The sequence below is a fragment of the Ammospiza nelsoni genome, chromosome 2, assembly GCF_027579445.1.
Source record: "Ammospiza nelsoni isolate bAmmNel1 chromosome 2, bAmmNel1.pri, whole genome shotgun sequence".
NCBI lineage: Eukaryota > Metazoa > Chordata > Aves > Passeriformes > Passerellidae > Ammospiza > Ammospiza nelsoni.
In genome coordinates, this window is record NC_080634.1 from 72,307,900 (window position 1) to 72,324,800 (window position 16,901).

A 16,901-nucleotide genomic window follows, 5' to 3' on the forward strand; every position below is an offset into this window, starting at 1 on the left:
CACTGCTCACTGCCAGGATAACTGTCTCAGCTATCACTTGCTGTTTTAGTCTGTTGTCTGTCAGATAAATATTAACACTCTCTGCTGCAGGAATGGAGTGCCCTGAACAGAATGCTGAGTGCTCAGACTCTGTCATGGCACTTCTTCAGGCAGAAGGTGGAGGGACAAGATACCAGGCATCATCTTGCAGTATGAGCTTCTATTCCTATGGGTGCAGTACTTACCCGTTCAACAGTTCTGACATCCTACAGTGCAAAATCCTGCAGCAGTGGCTGCAGAACTACTTTACTGGTGTGTCTTGGGTCTTAAGAGCAATAAGAATCCTCAAGGACTTATTTCTTTAATATTTAGGAGTGTGTAGCTGACTTTCACATGGGGAATACTTAGAAAGGGGGAAAGTATCCAGCTGTCTACATCTAGGGACAATGGTTCAGCTCTGAGGCACAGTAGATAACAAAGAAACATCCTAGGGCTGAGATTCAGCTGCAGGTGGTAGTCAGTTAATTGTGTCCAGATGTTGAACAAAATATCCAACTTCAGCTACAATCAGTACACATCTTGAGAATTTGTCAGTGGAGTCTCAAGCACTACACAGCTGATCAGTGCTGTATATGCTGTATGTGCTTATTTGAAACTTGATTCTGAGTCCTCCACAGATTTCTTTGCAAATACCAACTGGGTATAATATAAGCTGGTTGTTTAACACAGGCAAAGTGATGTTTGGGATGCCATAGAATATCAGAGATATCGTTGTCGGATTTACAGATGAGGGACTTCATGTATGAGCATTTCTGAGTTCCATCAGCCTGGATGTTTGACATGAGAGAGTCTATGTCATTATTAGTGCTGCAGACTGATACTTCTATTAAGGTTTATTTTCAATGTAACAGGATGTGTGAGAATGCTGGCTGAGAGGTGAGCAGCAGCTCCAGCACAGAGACCAGGGATGATGGCTGCAAAGAGCTTTGCATGCTATAACCAGCTGCAGAACTGGGTCTGTGAATACTTGGTGCAGTTTCTTCTGGAAAAGGGCTGCTGTACTTAGAAGCAGATCTTGCTTTTCTAAAAGTTTTGGCATTAATAACTTTGTTATACATAATCCAGGTCTTAATGCTAAATGACTATGGACTGCATGTACATGCAATAATAGTCATTATTATTTGGTGATAAAATCTTGGCAGCTGGAAAGGACAATTCTGTTTCTAAACAGACAAAAGTGCATGTATTCTCTGTAGTGCCTGTAGTGTAGGTAACGTGTAGTTATACATGTGTTGATCCAAGAATATTGGCAGGTTTGGAGGTAATGACAATGTATTTTATTAAACTGGCCTTTTTTGCTTAAATAGAAAAATAACCTTTCCGGAGGTAGAAGTTGCTACAGGAATGTAAGAATTTCTATTAAGCTTTTAAGATCACAAGAAAAACAAGGTTCAGAGATAGCCCATCCACTGAAGGCCTCAGTTCTAAACAATACCAAAGGACATTCCTAATATTCAAGTCAACTGAATGTAGTTTGGACCTCAGAGTTTTCTCCTTTTAGTGAACCAGAGTCAGAAAACTGGTTGGTTGAAACCAAAGAGCGAGATGTGCTGCAGTACACACAGGAAGTTGTCTTTATTCTGTGTGTGTGTGTTAGTGTTTGTCCTGAATGACTGCAAGGATTGTGTCTTGTTCTTTCAAAGGCAAGTCATTCATTAGGACGCTTTACCTTTACTAAAAGACATGTTTTCAACTTTGGCATGGCCGCTGGCCAGAAAAGCAATTTCCTCTTTTTTTTTTTTCCCTTCAAAAAAAAAAGAGGTTGTAAACCATCAGCCTGTATCAGGAAGAAGGATTTCAGTTTTAAAGGTGAAATAACATTTGCTCCTTTTACATGATAAATGAAAGAAATAGGATACACTAATGAAAGAGAGACGACATAGCAATTAAAAATACCAGGAGAGGGTGGTACACAAGTCTATCCTCATGTTATCTTAAAGTAAATTAGCATGAGAGGTTAAAGAAGCCAGACTTCTTTTACTACATAAATTACTCAGCTTTCAGTACAGATTTTACAAGAGCACATATTACTTACCTGAACAACTGATAGTGTGGTATTTATCACATGCTGTCTCCATTTGTAAGGTCATAAATTCCCTTGCTGTGGTTGCCTGTAACTTGTTTTAGTGCTAAGTGTAGCAGTAAAGTGCTGGAAGAAAATCTATAGATTCAGCTTATAATACCTGGCTCTGTTTTATCCTATCTTGAAGGAAGTGAGAGATAACGCTGAGGTTGCCTAAAATGAGCAGATATAGGAATAATTGCTACTTAGTGTCTTAACTGTCATTTATACATTGATTCCTGGCATTTTAATGGATGAAGAAAGAAAGCTTTTTCTTCCTACATTAAACCAAAATATTTCAGCTAGGTATCTCCCCTGAAAATTCTTGTCCCTTGTAAGTTAAACATATAAATCAATATAAATATATAATTTCAAATGGTAAATGTACAAATGTTTAGATACATTGTATTTACAGCAAATAATCTAAATTAAAGTAAATAACAACAATAATTAAAAAATCATTGCACTGTTTTTACATGTGTCCTGGTGAAGGTAAAATGCTGGTTTGACAGTCTGTTAATTTCAAACAAGAATGAGGCTTTTAAGTTGCAAACTCTCAAGGTAGAAACTTACCTTTGCTTTCCTGTATGTGAAACTGGCCTCGGTGTCTGCTTATACAGCAAAATATGTTATGGCTATTTCCTGTAGATCTTAATCTGTTTCTTATCTATGTGGGTTTTTTGTTTTTTTGAGTTTGTCTCACAATTTATGGTATATTAATTCTTACTGCTTTATGGTGTCTTGTTTGTTATATTGGCTTACTTTTGTGAGATAATTATGCTATCTCAAAACCAGTGGAATATGCCATTTACTGCAGATCTACAGCATACTTTTGACTGCGAGGACTTCAAGTCCAACAAAATTATGTTTTGTTTACAGATATCTTAGTTAGTCTTCTAAGGCATCATGAGATGTCTGGAAATAATTTGCTATGGATACCTTAACAAGGCAGAATCAGATTGAGGTATTATTGGAAAGCAAGCTGGACTGTTCTGTGATTTGCATTTCCCTAACAGGTATGACATCTGCTTGATGACTCCTGGAGCACAGTTAATAATGCTGCTGGCAGGGTCTGCTCTTTTCCGCATTTTGCAGATGTTACCTCCAGTGGTACAGTTTTATGCCTCTCCTGAGGCATTCATTAAAAATCTGTGGTGTTGTATATTATGTGCTACAGGATGGAGATGAAGATGACTTTCTCAGGTCTTTCTCAGCACTATGACATCTGTTCCTTGTGACAGCAGGCATATCACTTAGGAGGTCTTCGACACTGCGTATATCCTGTTGAACAGAAAAAGATACTATTCCACTGATAGTCATGTACGACTGCTAAAATGTATTCAAATTTAAAAGAAGGGTTTCTGTTTAATTATGATACATGTTTACTAAACAAACTATAATACAGAGCAGAAATAATCCTGTATCTCAGAGATTGAGGGTAGGGCAAACTATTTCCTCAGAGCTGCAGAAAGAAGGGTCAAAATCAAGATTCAAAAGCAGAAGTGTTTTGAATGAGATTTATGAAACTGCTAGTTTCTACAAAACCTACATATTAATAATTTATTGGCTCAATTCAGACACCAGAACTCACGTATCTGGTGGCATTTGGGATGAAATAAGGTACATGGGACATGCTCACATGCCTAGGAGGTATCACACAGGACCAGGGGGTACCCAAACCCTTCTGATGCAGGACCTGAAAGGCAGCATGATATTCCAAGATATATTGGAATATGTAGCTACGCTCAGACAGCTGAATCAGGTGTTTACACTTTTTTTCTACTCTTTGATTTCATTTAGATTTAGGTAGAAGATTACTGAGTTTATTTGCTGGCAGAAGAGAGCAAAACAATTTCAGTCACGTGAGTAATTGCCAAGGTATGTGTAGTCCTGAATTTTTTTTTATTTATTTGGAGTCCTGGGAAGAAAATCCAAGAACTTGTTACCAGGACTTCATAATCTACATCAGTGAGCAGCTGCCTGAGAGCACAGATGAGCTGTGGATGGGCCCTGGTCCTCTGATTATGTATCCTCCTCTTCTTCCCCTCATGAAATGCATGCTTCTCATTTTTCTCATGGTCACTGTCTTGATTTAGGAAGGGTATTCTCCCATTTAGTGCTCCCACTAAAAATCACACACCAGTCCTCCTCCCCCCCTTCCGACTGGAGGCAAAAAAGACAAAGATCATGGAATTTACTGGAAATGCAATGAGATAGGAAAATGAATAACAGCAATAATATTAATAATAAAAAGTATAAGAAAAAAAAATTATTCACACAGAAAAACTCTGTGATAATAGACAATCCCAGACAGCTCCCTAATCATGTTTTCTTGAGCAAGCAGAGCCCCTGCTCCCTGGAAGATACTCCCCTTCCCCTGCCCCTGGCAATGAGGTGAGGTGATGCAGAAATCCCCATGTCCCAGCCATGCCCCTTTCTGGCTACTGCAAAAATTGACCCTCTCCTGGCTGGAATCAGGGCAGTCACACAGGGGCAGGGAAAGTAGGATTTGATGTGCACTTGACTACTGTAACCAGTATGAAGCTGGGATTTGGTTTCTATAAACATCTCAGGCTATCATCAGAATATCCTGCCTGGACGTTGAGACAAAGATACAGATAAATTAGCTGCAGAAATCAGCCTTTACATAGCTTGTGACAATCTTTGAGCTAAGCCAATGCAATTTTTACTTGCTGTGTTTTCCACAATGTCTTCAAAAGCTGAGGAAGGTACTAGGGACCTACTTTAAAAGAAAGAAAGGGTAAAGATTTTGAAATTTCTAGGATATTGAAATTACAGCTTTGTAATACCCACATTGTGAGTCTACAGTGAAGAAGGCTGCTGTTTTCAGCTTTACAACATAAGGTAAAAACATAACACAAGACTACCCACACTGGGTCAAATTAAGGATTTATCCTGCAGTTAGTTTTGAGAGACATTAGACACCTTGGCAAGAACATGACAAGCAATCAAGTGAATGTACTCTGCATTATATTACCTGTCTAAAGCAATCTAGGGTGTTCCAGATGAATGTCATTTATAATATGAAATAATACTTCCAAAGGAAAACCACTTGGAGGTGGACGGAGGTGTTGTCTTTGGTTTTAATTGCTCTTGATGGATTCCTTGCCATGTCTCTTTTCCCACTTGCTTTTTGAATCATGTGAGCAGGAGATATTTGAAAAATCAGTTCCTCTTTGTTCTGAACCTGAATTTTGCAGTCCTCATGTCTCTCTGAAGTGCTCTTCAGAGTACTTATAGCACTATTAATGAAAGAAGTTTCAGGCTAATCATTAACAAGTAGTTAGCCTAAACTCATTTACATAGGGAATTAAAAAGTCTCTGTGTAGAAGTAGCAGTTGTTGTCTTACTGAGCCTGAGCTCTAGATAGCAACAGAGACTGAAAGGTTCTTTATTCTCCTCTTATTGCCAGTCTCCTGCATGACAGGATGCACGATTTAAATGTTCAGCAAAGTGATTTCCACTGATATGACAAAACTCTTTATGGTGAAAGCCCAGCTGGAGAGTTGCACCTTTTACAGAAGTCTAACACTGTGTTATTACTAGCATCATGAAAGTAATTTGGGACAATAAGGAAAGAAACCGGGCCATCAATCAGGCTGCTGCTACCCGTTTCAACTAGAACATTCAAACAACAGACTGCAAACCCAGATCTTTCACTTTTCCAGTTTAAGAAACCTTGCTCATGTGTAGTCTCAGGAGGAGGAACTCTTGCAAGATGCTTGTAGTTGTCCATATTTAATTCAGTGTAAATTAATAAAATAAATTTCCGGGATAATTGGCTGTGTCTTCAGTCCATGTGCACACACACTGTAGTTTTTTCCATAAAAATATATTTTTTTCCACAAAGAAGATTTATGGCTTAACAGTAAGTGCAAACAGAAAGGAATATTAATAGTAATAAGCTTGTGCCAGATTTTATGACCAGCTCCAGTAAAAAAGGAGTTCAGCCTCTTTGAGTAATGGGGTCTGTTTTATCCTACTCGCTGTTTCATAGATCCTGATGGAAAACTCATGAACTAGGTAGATAAAATGCATTTGATTCTTTCATTAAAGATGGAATACATTTGATAGTAGTACTATTTCAAAAGAGTAGTGTTAAAAAAAGCTAATACCTAGATAAACCTCAGGTTGAATAGTTCTCTATTTTTATTTTGGATCCGGTATGTCAGCCTTCTCAGCTGATTCTTGAATCTCCTTGTTTAGGAATTTCAACCAAGCAAGTGCCTAAGTATATTTTGCTAATGATGCCAATTGGACCCAACAGAAGAAAAAATGACATAGTTACAAGTCTTCTAAAATGTGCTTTCATTCTGTATGAATGAAGTAAGGCCTAATATCTATAATTAAACTAACAGATCCAGCTGAAAACTCCTCTACTGACACATTAAGTAATTTTCTCTTTCCACAGACATTTTACTTCTAGAAAAGTGAATATCAAAATACACTATGTATATTGATGTATTGGTTTGACTTTTGAGAGAAAATTATTGCTCCAGCCCATTTTTTCTTTTTTTCCTTTTTCTGTTTTTATTTTTTTTTTTTAGGATTTTCATTTTATCATATTTATAAAAAGCAGTGAGGATAGCCAGCAGTATAAAGCTGTTTCTAGGAAGAAGGAATGGCTGGGTATTCCCTGAAGGGAGGACCTGTACTCCAGGGAATGGGATGCCTCCTTGAGCCCACCAAAGAACACAGGTGTATCCTGCTTCAGGGAGACCCTCAGGGCAGAAGATCCCACTGGATTTTCCGGTCTTTGTTCAAGCAGACCCTGTAGGAACCTCCAGCTCTGCCCACTCTATGAATATGCATAATTTCAAAGGTCACCTTAAATAATGTCCCAGCTTTCAAGCTTCCCCCCAGGGAGGTTGCATTTCCAAGAGAGTGATTTTGTGCCACGAGTGGTCAGACTTCCATAGGAGAGCAGCACCTGGCATTTTGCAGCTCTCAAACAATCTGCTTTTCTACTCAAGTGCTAAATGGTTAGGTCCCTAAAGAATCTGAACCTGAAAGCAGCAAGTGATTTATTCAGGAAATTTAAATTGAGACATAAGAAAAAAAAAAAAAAAAGAAAAAAAAAAAGAAAAATTACTTTTAATGAAGAGCATCAGAAGTGTGGCATTTTCAAAACTCTTTGTAAGAAAAGATACAGGAGAGAAATCTTCAGTGTTTCCCTCTTCAACCTTCAGTGTATCATGAGTATTTTTTTCCTTGCTGTATTGAGAACCTTCCTTTCTGCTGTATTGGGGATTAGTCACATCATTTTACTTTCCTGCTTTCTACATTTATTTTACCAATTTGGCTGGAGTATGACAGATCTTATCATGCTTGGCAGGATTTGTTTTGATGATGAATGGCTCTGCAAGTCTTTGCTTGCAAAGCATGACAGTCCATGTGCATACTCTTAACTCTCACTCCATTTATTAGTTTAGTTGTACGTGTTTTCATAGAATTCTCTGTATTTTAATTAAGATATCTAAAAGCACATTGGGGGAAGGTCTGAAAAACAGCGTTCAATGCTGTGAAATTACACTGAATTTTGAAGTGATAGCAGATATAAACTTTTAAAAAATCATTTTCCAAGCAAGAACTTATTTGTGAAAATAAACAGTACTATTGTAGACACAAGGCTTAAATTATGTTCATTTGAAAATTTCACAGTTGTTTTCATTTGGCCACTTTCATGATCTTCTATTAGTAATTTATAAATAGTCATGAGAAAAGATTGTGTAAGTTTGAATATCTGGGAAATGTTTATTCTTTTATGTATACCTAGGCAACGGAAATAGTTTTACTTAAACAAAATAATTCACTATTTGTTTTTTTATGTTTTAGAAATCTGTTATCTTCTCAGGGAACAGATAACATATTACATGATGTAGGCAGCTTAAAGACACAAAGTAAATGTTTTGTAAATGCATAATCTAAAGTTTATAAATTATTTATGTATACAACCTGATGTTTAGAGTCCTTCCTCATATTTTAGTGACTGCACCACCAATCCATTGCCTTTAATGGAATTTCTTACAGATCTAAGCACTTGCCAGCATGAACTGTCAATTCCAAGCAGTCCTTGATAATGGGAAGAGGAGTCATAAAATACAATTTTCCTGTTGACTACAAATTAAACTTGAACTGTTGCATAAACAACTGAATTTTGTTGGCTTATTCAACATTATATTTGTGTGGCTAATAAGCTCTTTTGATCTAGGATTTTGAGAAAATATAGACTGAAATGGAGAACACTTAAATACACTTACTTAAATTCTACACCACTAGAAAAAGGTGGCGTAATTTCTTTATTCACTGTTTTGACCTTAGTTTGTTACAGGGATCAGTCTGAATTAAAAAGAGGCTCCCCATCAAACTCCTATAAAAACCTTTTAAAGTAACATTCTACAGAAATATATATTTTTAATCTATCTGGTTAATTTTTAAAACATATTTTGCAAAATCTGAAACTAGTGAATCAATATCAAGTGAAAGTGGTTCTGTGCTTATGAGTCCAGGTATTCACTGATGATTCATATGATTACATATTGATTTGGTATAGTTATCTATGTCACAGATCAGCATAGATAAAACATTGCTGGTTCCTCAAACAGCTTCCAATAATGTGTGAGAAGAGCAGTTACATTCTCGTGTGGGGTTTGAGTCACCTGGGGAGGGAGACTTGAGATCTCATGGAGCCACCAGTGCACTGCTCCAGGAACGCCTGGCCAGGCTGGAAGGAGCTTTGAACAACCTGGTCTAGTGAAAAGTGTCCCTGCCATGGCAGAAAAATCTTGGATAAATTTTTTTCCCCTTTCAAATAAATTGATTCTATGACTTTGTGATTTCCTGGAAGTTACAGAAATAAAATAAAACAAAGAGTAGGACTGACTGAAGTTACTTAATGGGATTTAACATTAAGTAACTTCAGTCAGTCCTACTCTTTGTGCTCTTTGGATGGAAAATAGTGAATTAATCACTCAACTAGGAACAGATTATTTTCTTAACATAACTAATAAGAATTGGATTAATATTTTATATTTAGCCAAATAATGACCCAGTGATGAAAATACATGGCTCTTTTAAAAGCTATTTTCCTGAACTTGAAAGCAACTGCTGACATAATAAAGGAAAAAGTTCCTATTAATGGGTTGTTTTGGAGAGACCAACAGATAATAAAATAAAATAAAATAAAATAAAATAAAATAAAATAAAATAAAATAAAATAAAATAAAATAAAATAAAATAAAATAAAATAGAATAACTGCTTCACTGCAGACTGCAACTAAGAATAAAAGCACTGGATAAAGAAAGCTAAAGCCATAAAATTTCTGAAAAATTACATACTTCATTTGTATCAGGAAATGACAGGAATTATTTAAATTCTTAGAAATAATCCTAGCTAAGATATAGATTTTGCATGAGAAAAAAATTATCTTAGCCATTCAGAAAAGGCAAGGATATTTAAAAAGTAGCCATTTGGAGTCATGAATATAATCAGATATATTCAGCAAAAAATGTCTGTATTTGAGGAGGAGAATTCATTCATATCTTGCAATCTTAATGAAGTACATTGTGTTTCATCAGTAGCTGTAACAGACATTTAATGACAAAATAAAGAGTGAAAGAATTTTGGATTCAGTAGATTCTATGACTTGTAACCAACAGTATTAAAGACATTGGCAGATGAGGTTTTTGAGACATTCATCTTGATTTCAAACAAGGCATACAAAATGGGGGACTTTCCAGGATGCTGAAACAAAGCTAATGTTGTTCTAATATTTATGGGAAATATTTTATGAGAAGTGTTTTATGAGAAGCATTTTATAAGAAAGTTTATGACCCGCATATCTTCATACTAATTCTGAGCAAGAGGGTCACAAATGAAGCATCCACAAAATAATTAAATGCAATTAAATCCAGTCAATGTACTTCAGGGATATCGATAATTTTTCAATAAATATATAGGCCTGCTTTTCAGGCTGACTATTATAGCAGAAATTTATGCTTGTACTGTATTTGACTTTATTTCATATGACATCTGAAAAATTGCAATCTAGAAAATTTAGGAGAGACAGTCTTTCTTGTATCCTTACTTCAAGCAGGACCTTGAAAAATTAGGAAAAAATTGAGAGGTTTCAAAATGGGCCTGCAAATCTCCTTTCACATTTTTCATGAAAACATATTGTCTACTTCCACAAAATCCAAGTCTTTTGTTTACAAAAATTAAGACATTTTTCTTATACTCACTCTACTCACTCTCACTGTAGCTGTCTGTGGCTACATGCACTTAATGTTGTTTTTCTTTCATTCAAGCAGAGTTAGCCAAACCTGTGAGGGAAGGTGATGTCTAAAATTTGCTAGGCAGGCATGTACTAGAATTCACAGATGAAGAGGCCACTGTCTTAGTTCATGAAAAGGACAAATGGAAGAAATAAAAATCTATAAATTCATCCCATCCATTCCCACGTGTCAGTGTGAACAATAAGAAGTGGGCAGGTCTATAGCATCTTGGAAGTGTGGGGGGCAAGCCTGGTTTTGAGTTGCAGCTTTTCTGCCATCCATGCTGCCCACACACTGGTCTCACTCTCTAGTCTGCAGAAAGTCATCTGGCTCTCTGACTGTCTCAGGAAATGCCAGGATTTGTGGGGCTGGAGAAAGGGTAACGGGAGCAAGGCTTAGAATGCATGCAGCTGACCCAAGCCTCATGGTTGTGCAAAGTTAATCTTGAGCTCAGTATATCCATCAGTATAGCCATCAAAACAAGTTCTTCGCCTTATTTAGCAGTGGGCAAATGTTAGGTCTTTCATATTCATTCTTCACTATTCCAGATTTTATATTCTTCTTCTTTTCTTCTGACTGAACTGAGAAGTCAAAATTCCTTTGAAGCAACAGCCGCTCTCTTTAGCCCAGCTGGCTCTCTTACAATAGGGATATTTGGGGAAAACTGGTAAGTTTGTGGGGCTGGCAGCCTTGAACTGATGTGAACTGGGTCTGCAAAGATGGAACTCAGTTTCTGTGCAGAGCTGAAGGTTTATCTCTATCCACATCTCTCTCAGGGATGAATCCTTTGCTTTGGAAAGGCAAGTAAAGCAGGTGGGACTTCAGCAAACTCTGTGTCCTCCAGGGATTCTCATGGGGGGATACAATTGAACTGACAATAAGAAGGCAAAAGATGCTTTTTCAGAATGCTGATTATTACACAAGAAAGAAGTCCAGGGGAGCCCAGGGGAAGAGCTGCATTTAATCATGTCAGCACAAGGGGCTGTATGGTCGTGCAACATATACTACAAAAGTTGGCTGGCCTTTCTTTGCACCTTCAGCTTCAGCCTCCCATCCAGTCCCCCCCTCTCTCACTCCTGTGCTATCCAGCAGAATCTGGAAAGAAATCATTAAACTGCATAGCTGTTCCAATAGCAGCTGCTTGCAAGGCGGCCTTGGGAGCCCGTGTCAGTTCCTGCTCCGTGCAGGGCTGCTCAGGGCTCTCAGGCGTGCTCCTGGCAGCGCCCCACGCTCACAGCTCCAGCACAAAGCTGTGTGCAGGCTCTGAAAATCACTGGAAAGAAGTAGTGAAAGTGGAAACAGGGGACAGCATGGCTTGTTGTATTAATTACCTGTGTGAGGGACAGCAGAGCTTTAGATTTTATGGGGCTTCTCCCTCATTTTCTTTTAGTTGTATTTCTGTTTTAGAAATATTTATTCTGTTTCTTTCAATTGCCTCACATATTTCTTTCCTTTCTCTTCTTTTTTTTTTTTTTTTTTTTTCCCTGCTGTTCTGCCTAAACTGCTTCTCTTCCTTCCTTCTCTGCCTGATTTACTCTACTTACACTGCCCCCTTTTCCCTCCACCCCACTCCACCTCTCCTGGAGCGTCTCTGCTGATTGCTGCAGCTGCAGCACCTGCAACCAGAGACAGGGAATTTGGGAGGGAGGGAGGTGCTGGGGAGGGGCTGTGCCACATGGATTCCTCCCACCCTGCCAGCGAGGGGAGGAGGGTTCTGCCTGTGCAGGTCTTGGGACAATGGTTCCTGTCAACAGGATGGGGGAGTTTTGTTTGAACGTGGGAATGTCCCATGAAAATTGAGACATCTGGCACCCTTACATTCCACGTCTGACTTCAGCTTCATCTGCTGCCGTTCTGAGTGTCATAAACGGGTAATTTCACGAGCCATAGGAGTCAGAGTGCACAATAGATTGCATTGCAGATGGTATGCCTGCCCTTAAAAGGACTGGGTCTTGCAGAGTTGCAGAGATTGCAGCTTGGCATATCCTGGAAAGGGAAACATGAACTCAAGAATGAAGGATTCCATCAGCGTCATCACACACAAAATATTAAAAATATTGCAGTCATAATTTGAAACCAGAAAGGAAAGAGATCAAAATATGCAAGTTAAAAAGAAATTATGCACCAGTAATGTAGGAGCTATCATTCAGTACTGGTCTTAAGCACAAAATTGCAGGTATCACATTTGTGTGCCTAAATTAGCAGTTTCCCAATGATCCAACTAGAATTAGTGAAGACATCTCGAGGAGATCATTCAGAGCACCTAGGCTGATACTCTGCTCCTGCTAGGACCATCAAAGGGTGTCTCTCTCTTCTAGTCTGGGCTGGATTTGCTTCTCACCACACCACGATTCAAGTTAGTCTTCCTCTTTCCTGCTCTTTCATTGCCTCATAATTCTGCATATCTTCCTGGAATATTTTTTCCACAAAAATAGGCAAATAGATATTTTGCTGTATGCATTTGCTCTTCTGGTCCTGCCCTTTATTTTGAGACCACTGAGGCCATTCCCTCTGTGTTGTAGCAGTGGGTTGGTTCGCAGGTACTAGTCGAATTTTTGGCCCCGGTTATTTTTTGATTTGTAGCCACACGGCCAATGTGATAACCAGCAGAGGGAGTGCAAGCTAGATCTCTCAGTGCCCATGGCTGTTGGTGCCCCTGCAAGGAAATGGCTATAACGTAAATAGCAGAATGTGCTCATTTAAACAGGAGAGATAACATGATAGAGATGAGTTGTCAGATGGATGAGACTAGTTGATGAGAGGAATGTTTTCTCTAAGCATTAAGAGGATCATATGCACAATGTCAGATGAAAAATAAACTGGCAAGAATTTAATTAATATCATCTGCTTAATCCAGATTTTTTTTTTTTGGTTGTTGATTTAAATCAGATTCTTGTGCAGAAGTTTATGTAAACAATGCCCCTGTGGCTTTCAAGAGTCTGTATTTCAAATTTTGCCCCCTAAGATACAGCTTAGGGGCAAAGGAGTGGTGATGAGAGAGACCGCAAAGGAAAACAACTTTCTTTGGGAACTGCATTCCTTTTCACAATGATTTCCCATCTTCTGAATGGGATAGAGTTAGCTGCTTCCCAGGAAGTCATCTCCTTTTGTCCAGGCACATGGTAGATGTTCCAAATATAAGATGACGAAAGGACCTGCAGACACCTCGTATGATCCTTAACTGTAGAAATGTTTCTAGTATACACGGCTTTAACTGCATTTAGATGTATTTAACAGCCTCAGGAGCACTTCCTCTGAGCTGAGTGCTCGGTCCCTGTCAGATGGCTCTAGTCATGAACTCAGTACATTAGGTAGCAGTAGCTGAACTTTGCCTTGGGGCTTGCAATATCTGTTTTTTATAACCCCTTTACTGGGCTATTAACCAAAACATAAACTTGTCTCCTTTGATCAGTATATCTAGCATTTCCTTTAGAACATTTCATTTAGAAGATTGCTATAGGTCCAGTAGAGAACCCACTATGGGATGGAAAAACTGAAACCTGGAGGCCATAGGGCTTTAATAAATCTAATGAAAAATTATTTTGACAGTGAAATCATGTATTTCTGGTACTACAGATAGGGAAAGTCATTCACTGGGACCATATAGTGGTTGATCAAAATCCTGGAAGCACACATGTATTTGAGACACTTCCTAGGGATCAGAGAGAGCTTGGGTTTCCCTTAGAAGTGCAGAGACCTTCTTCAGACATGGGCACAAATTTTTTACGAGATTTCCATGACAATGACATGCAAACAAAATCTTTTATTTATTTCAAAGGAAGATAACTGTATCAAGCTTTTCCTTTGGTTTGTCTTGCTCTTGTTAGTGTCTGATGCCTTTCTACAGAATGATCTGGGAGGAGATCATTCAAGCTGCATCAGGGGAAATATAGGTTGGATAGTAGTAAGAAGTTTTTAGCAGAAAGAGTGATAAAATATTGGAATGGCCTGCCTGAGGAGGTGGTGGAGTCACCATCCCTGAATGTGTTCAAAAAAATACTGGTTATGGCACTTGGTGCCATGGTTTAGTTAAGGTGTTAAGGGCATGGGTTGGACTTGATGATCTTGAAGGTCTTTTCCAAACTAGTGATTCTGTAAATCTGAGATATTTTTTGGTAAAACACTACTCTGCAATATTCTTCTGTTCCAACAGATTTGGTGGTGAGACGGTGTGTCTAGCTTCATGGGATTTGTGCAATGGAATAGTGGAGTGAAGAAGCTGATGAAACTACTCACAAAAGGTGAGACTCCATCTGCCCCACGCAAACAGGCCCAGTGCAAACATAGACTGTGAAATATTATTTAGTCAGTGCTTTTCTATCTGCAGTATGCTGAGAACTGGCTGATGACCCTGTGTCATCTTTCTTTCCTGCTTTCAGCTGCTAAATTGCATTAGTCATACTTTTCTAATACTTATTTTCCACATAAGTAATTATTGTATGGGTACAGGGCGCTTCACTGGATGGAAAATATCTGTGTGAGTCTGTGGTACTCACTGCATTGTTTTTCCTTTCCCTAGGTGATTTAGAAAAATTGATGTCCATAACACAAATTAAATTGTTGTTCCATTTTACCTCTAACATGTTAATTTAAAATTAACTGTCGTATAGCTCTCTCTCCATCTTTTTTTGATCTCCCATTATAAACTTAAATTTTGTAAATGGGGAGGATGGCAGAAACAGAAACTTTCTCTTACTGATGTTATAAGTACAAGGAAACCAAGATTAGTGACAGTCTTATAGAAAATTCTAACTAAATTCATACCGTTGTAAAAAGTATCACGTTTTGGAACAGAGATCAAGACATTAAAGGTTCACTCCCTGTTCTGTAGCAGGGGCTCCAGCACACAGTATAGAACTTGACAGAATGTGTGTTTCATACCCTTATATGTATTCTTTCTGTAAATATTCAATTTTGTCCTGATTATGCAATATCTCCATTGCAAGAAGAAGGAAGAAGGGAATCCCTTGTAGCATGTGCTATTCCATAATTCAGAAAAGCACTTTGTGGAAGAAATTTTTAAATATTGCCAGTGAAGAAAATATGCCCATTAATTTTATTCCTTGCAACACTAAAACGGAAATAGCTTCTGAGAATGTACAATCAGATGGTTCAACCACATATAATTTATATTCTTCCCTACGAAAGGATTAAAAGTATTCTATGATGTCACATTTTGTGAATTCCTGTTTCCTTGTTTAGCTGAAGTCCCTCTTAAACTATCAGCTGCTTATATGTGATATGTGACTAGGAAGTAAATATGAAAGCCAGCAGTCTTAAATTAGTAAAGGAAGGAAAATTTACATGACTTATTGAATGATTGTGCAATATTTTTATTTCTTACCTCAAAGTCTCTCCTTTAAAGTACCTGAAAGTAACAGGTCCATTGCTTTTGCTTTCACAGTATTTATACTTTGATAAGAAAATGTCCTTAACTGTTTTTGAGAAGTGGACTGCTTATATTTGTTTCTTAAAAATGTTTAAAATTGCAAAACCAGCACACAAGATTATGAGAAGGGAAGGGGAAGGGAAGGGCCAATCAAAGAGGAAAGATGAAACATTTATGCAATAGTCAAATGTTCTGTCCTGTCTTGTTGAGTCTTGAGACACCAAGTTTTTCTGGCCAGCCTTAAAATATACTGTTAGTCAAACTCCTCTGAAACTTTTGAAAATATATTTTTCAAACCATTTTGAGCAAAAGCTCAAAACCAGATATATTTTTTGTTTCAAACACTTAATTGTTTAATCAAACATTAGAATGAGCTCACTAAGACAGATATGAATGTGATACTGCAAAGTCTATCATAGAAAATCCATTCAAAATTTAAGAAGTCTGAAAGTAAATACTTTTCATTTGGGGTAGACTATTAGTGCCCTGATTTCAGATGCTAATATCCTGAACTGATGCTGAAAGCCCGTGACAATTATTACTTTACACTCACTTAGTTACCTGACTGCATAATTAAAATTTATGTTGAAATTCATAAAGAAATAATATTTTTTTTCAAGCATATCTTATTACCAAGCAGGAGAATTAGAATAAGGGTCTTTTATCTGTGTTTTGAAAAACAAATTTATGAATACAGCCATGCTAGGTTACCTGATATTTGTACCTCATATTTGATGAGCAATTGAGCAATGCCAATTTCCTGTAGGCAGTTTCTTCTGATACAATAATTGTTACAAGGCATGGCTCTAAATTTAGGCCAGGAAGTAAATTTTAAAACAGTAGAATTATTTATCTTGAATGAATGATATCACTAAAGCCATTTAGAATTTCAGCCAAATGCAACTGAAGGAATAGGATGTTTTTGTCTTCCTGCTTCTCCTACAGCAATGAAAATACAGACACAGACTGCTGAGTGAGGGAACAGGTGTCTAATGCAGAGTTCAGCACCTTTTTCTTTGCTAATCCCTCTCTTACTCAGTTATCTTTTCACTGCTGTCTGCAGAGATACATGGCTTCATTTGAACAGGTGGATCACATCTCTCCTGACTCCTGCAT